At 32.7% G+C, this 9,100-nt stretch overlaps 1 pseudogene across 1 annotated transcript; it reads right to left on the minus strand.

Annotated features, from left to right (window-relative positions):
- Nucleotides 1-6,504: 6,504 nt before the first annotated feature.
- On the minus strand, nt 6,505-8,548 carry LOC103271969 (annotated as a pseudogene). Its single transcript, XR_002482617.1, has 2 exons — nt 8,504-8,548; nt 6,505-7,387 (listed from the first exon to the last, which is right to left on the minus strand). The product of XR_002482617.1 is annotated as a heterogeneous nuclear ribonucleoprotein A1-like (transcript).
- Nucleotides 8,549-9,100: the final 552 nt, after the last annotated feature.

Raw genomic sequence — 9,100 nt, forward strand, 5'->3', positions numbered from 1 at the left:
GGGCGACAGAGTGAGACTCCAGCTCAAAAAAAAAAAAAAGAAAAAAACACAACTTAAAATACTCAAAAATATAAACATTAAATATTGATATAATCAAAAATGAAAATAACACTTTTCTGTGGCATGAGTTTAAGGAAGTGTGTGTGTAAGCTTGTGTATTATGTGAAAAGAAATCAAGCCGGGTTCCGTGTCTCAGCCTGTAATCCCGCACTTTGGGAGGCTGAGGTGAGTGAACTGCCTGAGCCCATGGGTTCGAGACCTGCCTGGGCAACTTGGTGAGACCTCATCTCTACAATAAATCAGAAAATTGCCGGGCGTGGTAGCGCGCGCCTGTAGTTCCAGCTACTCAGAAGGCTGAGCAGAAGGATCGCCAGAGCCCGGTGGGTGGAGGCTGCGGTGGCAGGGAGCGGCCCCTGAACTCCAGTCTGGGCGACAGAGTGAGACTCCAACTCAAAAAAAAAAAAAAAAGAAAGGAAATCAGTAGAGGTATTCATACTCTTTGCCTATCCAAATGAAACCTTTCTGTTATGTGCCCTAGTCCAATGGTTCTCAAACTATGTGATCTCCAGCTCTTTTCTTTTTTTAGTATTAATGAGTGCCCCAAAGACTTTTAAAATGTGTATTATATTTATTAATATTCAACAAAATTAAAACTGAGAAAATACAAAAATAATTATTCTTTTAAGAATAATAGTAATGAAATTATTGAATGTTAACATAAATATATTTTTAAATTTACATACAAAGGATAACTAAATCTTTCAATACAAAGCAACACATGAGCAATATTCCAAAATATGACAATATTTTAACATTGGAAATTCTATTTCCTATCTGGTTTAATGGAAGAAAACTGAATTTTCACATTTGCTTTTTGCAATCAATCAACTGTGATGTTTAAGTCAATATATACTTGTAAAGCAGATCTCTGAAAAATAAGCCTTGATGCTTAGTGTTGGCTAATTTTTGTGGTGAAAATAGTTATTGATACCCAGTCATAGCTACCAATGTGAAGTCACTGAACGTGGACTTCAGAAGAGATAGGCACAATTAGATGATTTTTTCAGATCTGTCTCTCAGCAATGATTATCCCTTCATTTGGTCTTCTGACTTAATTATCCACATTGAATTTGTATTCCAAACATGTGTATGTTAGTATTTGGGGATATTCTATTTAAATTGTTTCTTCCGTTCTGTAGACTCATTGTTAATAGTTGTTTGTTTTGTTTTTCCTCATTAAACAAATTTTCAAGTTGTATTTAATTACCTAAAACTTGAGAAAGCCAAGATTTGAGTGTTAGGAATATATATTGCTAGTAGAATGTGTTTCTCATCTGACACAGCAAGTGAATCTATGTGTCTATGCTACTCATGTTTATATGCATATACAAATTTGAACAAATATACACTGGTGTGTCTATCTCTCTCTCCATACATCAGTCTCTATATTAAGCTAAACATGAATTCATATAGTTGTTATTCCATTACTAAACACATCATTCGCACCTTCTATTTGCCTAAAACCATCCACGCCAAAATGAAAACACTACTTGCCACCACATACAATGTATTTCATTATTGAAATACAATATAAATATACTGCGGCATTGGAACTTCTACCCCCTACCCCCTGGGAAACAATGTTATCAAGCAGAGTATAGTGCCTATGTGTAGTTTTTATAGCTGTTAGTCTTTGCCTTCTTTCGGTCTTTAGCATTCTTTTTATACATATTTTTAAATTTCATTTTAGATTCAGGGCACACAAGTGCATGTTTGCTACGTGAGCATATTGTGTACTGGTAGAGACTGGTTTTAAGGTGTCCCAATTTCCCAAATAGGGAATATTGTACCCAATAAGTAGTTTCTGAACCCTTGCCTCCCTCTCTGTCTCCCCATTTTTAGTGTTCCCAGACTGTTTTTTTCGTCTTTACATCCACTTATTTCTCACATGTAAAATGAGAACATGTGGTGTTTGGTTTTCTGTTTCTTGGATAGTTCACTTAAGAAGATGTTCTCAGGCTCCATTCACATTGCTGAAAAGGACATAATTTTATTGTTTTTTATGGCTGTGTAGTATTTCTTGGTGTATCCGTATCATATTTTCTTTATTCAGTCAGTTATTAATGGCCTTTCCCTTTGTAAGAAACTGAAAATCTCTTCCAAAGTGCCATTGCCACTTATTAAATTAAGTTTTTGCATTATCATTAGCAATAAATGAGAGTTCATATTTCTCTGAATCCTTGGTAGCATTTGGCATTTTAAGTAATTAGGGTTTTAGACATTCTAATAAGTGGACTGTGGTATCACCTTGTTTTAACTTGATGAAAAACAATTTTGAACATCTTTTTATATGCTTATGCATCATGTATATATCTTCGTTAGTGAGATCTCTGTTGAGATTATTTTATCATTTATTAATTAGGTTGTGTGGTCTTTTATTGTAGAGTTTTAACAGTTTTTAGGATACGTTGTTAATAAGTCCTTTATTAGATAGGTGTTTTGCAAACATTTTTACATTTTTTTCCCAATCTATGTCTATTTTTATTTTTATATTTTATTAAGGGTCTTTGTGAGCAGAAGATTTTAGTTTTAACAAAAGTCAATTTCTCAATTTTTTAAAATGAATTATGCCTTTTAATAAAATATCTAAAAACTCATCAGCAAACACAAGGTCATTTCAATTTTTTTCTATTTATCTTCTATGATTCTTATTGTGTTATAGTTTACATTTAGGCCCATGAACTAGTTGGGATTGATTTTTGTGAAGGCTGAAAGTTCTATATCTATATCCCTATCCCTTTTTTTTTAGTATGTCTATGCTCAATTGTTCTAGCACTATTTGCTGAAAAGTCAATGCTTTATATTATTGAATTGTCTTTATAAGGCAACTCTATTGTGTTGGCTTACTTTTGGACCTTCTATTTTGCTCTATTGATCTAATTGTCTATTCTATCACCAATACCACATTGACTTGCTTACGGTGGCTTTTCTGGCAAGTACTGAGGTTTGGTTGGATCAGCGCTTCAACTGTTCTTCAATATTGTATTGGTTCTGAATTCTTGAATTCTGTATTAGTTTGCTAGGGTTGCCATAAGAAAATACCATGGACTGTGTTGCTTAACCAACAGAAATTTATTTTCTCATAGTTCTGAGAGTTGGAAATCCAATATCAAGGTTTTAGCAGGTTTGGTTTCTCCTGAGACCTCTTTTACTGGTTTACAGATGAACATCTTCCTGCTATATCCATTTTATTTTCTGTGCTTGCAAAACCTTGTGTCTTGTCTTATGAGAACACCAGTCTTAATGAATTAGGCCCCCTATTTTATGACCTCCTTTAAGTTTAATTACCTCTTTAAAGGCCCTGTTTCCAAATACAGTCACATTAGGGGCTAAAGTTATACCATATAAATGTTGAAGGAACATAGTTTAGTTTATAACAAATTTCTATATAAACCTATATATCTATTTATTGTTATACACAAAAAAACTTGCTAAAACTTTGATTGGAGTTACATTGATTCTATAGATTATGTTGGGAAGAAATGACCTCTTAATATTAAAACTTTATCACCAAGAGCATGGACTATCTCTCCATATTTTGAGTTTTTAAAAAAATTCTTTAGAGTTTAGCAGTTTCCTCATGTAGGTCCTATACGTATTGTTAGACATATACCTAAATATTTCTTTTTTAAAATGTCAATTATTCAATACTGGTATCTAAGAAAGTAATTGAGTTATATATATTAAGCTTGGTTATCTTGGCAAGAGCTTTATTAGTTTTATTGTTCTTTTCCAATAACCAGATTTTATTACATTTATTTTCTTTACTGATTCTATTTGCAGTTTCATTGACTTTTTGCTCTAATTTTTACTATCTATTTTCTTCTTGTTTTGGCTTACCTTTCTCCTTTTTCTTTAGTTTCCTAAAGCTGAAGCTTTGATTGTTGATTTAAGATCTATCTTCTTTTCTAATATGTGCTTTCAATGCTATAAAATTTCCTCTAAACACAGCTTTTGTTGCTTCCCACAAACTTTGGTAAGTGTATTCTTCATGTCGGTAGCTAAAAATATTTTTAAATTTTTCTTGAGACTGTTTATTTGGCCTATGTGTTATATAAAGTATGTTTTTAAATATTTAAATATTTCAAAATCTTTATGTTTCTGACTTCTCATTTATTATAATGTACTAAGCATGGCTTTTATTATTTTAAATTTGGGAAAGTATATTTTATGGCCAAGCATGTGGTCTATCTTGCTGAATGTTCCAAACGAGCTTTAGAAGAATGTGTTTTTGTTGTTGTGAAATGATATATTCTATAAATGTCAGTTGGATATAGTCAAGAGATGGTGTTATACAGGTTAATTATATTGTTAATTATTTTAGACAACTTGGTTCATCAGATACTGGTAAAATAGTGTTGAAGTTTTCAACTGTAATAATGGATCAATCTATTCTTCTTACTGTTCTAATAGTTTCTGTCTTATGTGCTCTGATGCTCTGTTGTTACACATGTATATGCTAAGGATTGCTATATCATTGGAGAATTGACCCCCTTATCATCACACAATTTCCTTCTGTATCCATGATAATTTTTGTTGCTTTTGTTCTGAAGACTTTTTTGTCTTACATTAATGTAACTACTGTAGCCTTCTTTTAGGGTATTTCTTTCTTCATTCCTTTACACATCAAGTATCCAAGTCATTATATACTTTTTGTTTTGCTTTGTTTATTTGCGTGCTTATTTTTGGTTAAAATTATACAGCTGGGCCCTTTTTACGTGTTTGTGTGTGCATGTTTTATCTACAATAATAGGAACTGTCTTCAGACCATTCTCATTTAACACGATTATTAATATCATTGGATTAATATCTCCCATTTCTGTTACTGTTTTCTATCCTCTGTGTTTGTTAGTTGTTTTTGTCTTCTCTTTTTTTGTTGGCTTCTCTGTCTTCAAATAAGCATTTTATATGATTCCACTTTATCTCCTTCATTAGCATACTAACTGTATTTTATTGAAAAGATATAGGTACCCTGGCATGTGCAGGATATATTTCCTACTATTCTGATGCCACTTTCAGTTGACACTGTACTGCTTCATGTAGTGCAGAAACTCAGAACAAGAGTATTCCCAATTTCTCCTTCCCATTGCTGTCATTCATTTCACGGACCTGTAAGCTATATTACCCAATATATTGTTAGCATTATTATTTTAAGTGGTAGTTCTATAATTAACGATAAAATAATATTTTACCTTTATTTTTATTTCTTTGATTTTTTAATATTGTGATCAGAATATTTAATATGAGAACGACCCTCTTTAATTGTAAAATACAGTAATGCCTTCTACGTTTCTTGTTTTTATTTTTATAGATCTGAGTTTCTGACCTATCTCATTTTCTTCTCCATAAGAAACTTCCATTAATCCTTTAATATGTCTTTCAGGGTAGTCTTCTGGAAATGAATCTTGTTTATTTGCCTGAGAAAGTCTTTATTTCTCTTTCAATTTTGAAAAATAACATCAATATAGAATTCTAGGTTGATATAACTGTTTGTCCACAAAATTTCTGACAAGAAATGTAACATAATTCTGTTCTTAAAACTCTATAGATAAGATTTCTACTCTCCCCATTTGGCCTCTTTCAAGATTTCCATCTTGTTTCAGTTTTCTATAGTTTGAATATTGAAAGCTAAGACTTGGGTTTGGGGGTTTTTTTGTTGTCTTGCTTGTGGTTTTGTTTGTTATTGTTTGGTTTATTTGTTTGTACTTCTTGATTTTCCTTGAGCTTCCACTACTAGTTACTTAGTGTTTGTGATTAATTTGGGAAATTTTCAGTTATTATAATTTTAAGTATTTATTTTGTTTAACTTTTTACCTTTTTTATAATTGTATGTATATTACAACTTTGGATATTATTTGACATTTTTTTGAAGATCTGTTTAATTTTTTTTCCTATTTGTATTTCAGATTGAGAAGTTTCTATCAATCTGTCTTCATCTCACTGATTCTTTCCCCAGTCATGTACAATCTATGGATGGACCCATTGAGGTTTCTTCATTTCTATTATAATTATTTTGATTTCTAGAATTTTCTTATTAGTCATTCTTAGATTTTCCATCTTTCTTCTTAAATTATTTGCTATTGCATGATACCCATTTATTCCATTAGTATACTTCATATATTTATTATAGTTACTTTAAATTTCCTAATAATTCCAATTTAATAGTAATTTTTAAAACTTACTTTTCCAGTTTGGAAAAATCTTAAAGAGATTTGGGAAGTTGAGTCATAGATTTTCTCTTTCTCTGTCTGCCACTTTTACTTTCACCAGATCATCTTTTTTTCTATTATAAGATGTATAATTTAATAAGGATATTCTAATACTTTTATCTTCGCTTATCTGTTGTATTTATGCATTTTTCTCCACTTATAATTATTCCTTTCTAATTTTTAGCCTAGAGTTCTGCCAGATATCTATGGCCATTCTTTTCTTTTTTTTTTTTTTAAAGACACATTTATTCAGCGTCATGATCAGACTATTACATTTAGCAATCAACAGCATGGGTGCAAAAAAAAATCTACATTTAAAACCCTTTGTTGGAATGCTTTACACTTTCCACAGAACAGAAACTAAAATAACCTGTTATACAATTAGTCACAAACACAGTCCTCGAGTGTTTTGCCCATACACATGAGTATTGTCTAAACATGTCTTGTAGCAGCTAGGCCCTGCCACCACTGTGCTTGGCTGAGTTCACAAATCTGTTGTAACCTGTAGCTTCCCTGTCACTTCTCTGGCTCTCCTCTCCTGCTAAGCTTTGTTTCCTGGCAGTAATTAAAATCTTCTGCCACTGCCATAGCTACGGCTGCTACTGGAACCACCATAGCCACCTTGGTTTCGTGGTTTGGCAAAGTATTGGCCTCCACCACCATAGGGGCCAGAGCTTCTGCCTCCAAAGTTTTCCCCCTTCATGGGTCCAAAATTTGAAGACTGATTGTTGTAATTGCCAAAAATCATTGTAACTTCCACCACCTCCAAAATTGCTTCCATCATTACCAAATCCATTATAGCCATCCCCACTGCCACCATATCCACCACCACCACGACTGCCTCCAAAGCCACCTCGACCACTGAAGTTTCCTCCCAGACCAAAGTTGTCATTCCCACCGAAACCACCACCACGACCACCGCCGAAGTTTCCAGAACCACTTCGACCTCTTTGGCTGGATGAAGCACTAGCCATCTCTTGCTTTGACAGGGCTTTCCTTACTTCACAGTTGTGGCCATTCACAATATGGTATTTCTGAATGACAATTTTATCCACGGAGTCATGGTCGTCAAAGGTTACGAAGGCAAATACCCTTTTCTTGCCATAGAGCAGAAAGCTCTATGGCCATTCTTAGTCTTACTGTTGTTATTAAAGATGAAAATGTTTTCAGTTCAGAGGTACAACTTTAATTTGGGTAAATGTTATGTGAGTCATAAGAAAGTAAGAGGAATAACAAGAAAAACTAGTGTAGCAAATCCTAAAATACATATTAGAACTTGCTAAAGTCTTACTGATAGCAAATTCCTTTTGGCCTAAATACAAGAACAGTGGAGTCTAAGAAGAAAAAATTTACTATTCCCATCAATATATACAAAATTATTTATTCCTTTATAACAACATAATATTCATTATTTTCTTGTAAATTTGCACCTATTTTTAAAATATTTAGTGTAGTTTTTCAGTGAAAAATATTAGGCTTTCTGCATTCACAATAAGAAATAATCTAACAGCTTTAAAAGTGTTGTGCTTACAGGATAGTTTGAAAGAATCTGGCAGGTTTATTTATTTGTTTTATAGTTCTGGTGCTGAAATTTAAAAAAAAAAGTCATTGCCAAGTAAGATAAATTAGTTTGAAATAATCAAATATATGTGAGGTATTTTTTTGCTACTTTTATTTCAACATATTTGCTTCCTTTGCATTTTTTTTTCTGGAAAAGAAAAAAGAACTGTTTAAGAGCACTTGTATGTTAGATACATTTTGTTAACTGAAGTAATAAAACATATAGCAAGTTTAATAATAAAAAATGATGCAAATAACTTCTATTTTTACTTAACAATTGTGAATGGATAAATGCCTAAACTTACATAAAGTTAAATTAGGTTCTGAACATTCCATTGTTTGAGTTGGGACAAATCATAGCAATTTTTTTCCTACCCATTCAAGGCAAAATATTTTCTGTGTGTCTACTTGAAGCAGTTAGTACATTTAGATATTTTGTTTACTTTTCTTTTTTGCTCTTCTAGTTAGAGATCATCCACTTTTGAATTAAAATGCATTCATTTGTGTGATTGTACCTGTCTTCTCTCGTCCATTAGACTGTAAGCCACAATGGCAGAATCTCTTTGTATTCTTTTCTCTTGTAAATGTGTTCAGAAATCACGAAAGTAGAATAATAATAAACACATAAATTATTCAAATGACTAAATTTGATGGATGACTTTTGAGAAAATTACCAAACTCTCCAGAAATTCCTTTTTTCCTGGGCAGCGAGACCTCATGTCTACAATAAATCAAAAAATCAGCCGGGTGTGGTAGCGCATGCCTGTAATTCCGGTTACTTGGAAGGCTGAGGCGGAAGGATCACCGAGCCTAGCGGGTCGAGGCTGCAGTGGCCGGGAGCGGCCACTGTACTCCAGTCTGGGCGCCAGAGTGAGACTCCAACTCAAAAAAAAAAAAAGACGAAATCTGTGCCCGGATCATCCTAACTTCCTTTCATGGGGCTTTGCACAGTGTTATTGAGAGTATATGTCAAGAAATAATTCCAGAACACGTGGAAACTATCCTTTTCAAATTAAAATTGGATAAAAATGAGCTGCTGTTAGCCATTGACTTTATAATTCAAACTTCTATGTTAAGTATTATGAAAACTAGAATAAATATAGGAAAAAAAATCTATTGTTTCTATTATTTGCTTTTTATTTTCTCCATAAGAAATTTTAGCAATTGGTCTAACGTCTCGGGGACAAGTTCACACATTTCTAATAAAAAAGAAGGAGTTTGAAATGATCTTTACGTCTCTTTCCAACTTAAAACTATGATTCTTAAGTCCG

Source organism: Carlito syrichta, unplaced genomic scaffold (genome assembly GCF_000164805.1).
Source record: "Carlito syrichta isolate Samal-C Ts95f unplaced genomic scaffold, Tarsius_syrichta-2.0.1 Scaffold312049, whole genome shotgun sequence".
In the NCBI taxonomy this organism is placed as follows: Eukaryota; Metazoa; Chordata; class Mammalia; order Primates; family Tarsiidae; genus Carlito; species Carlito syrichta.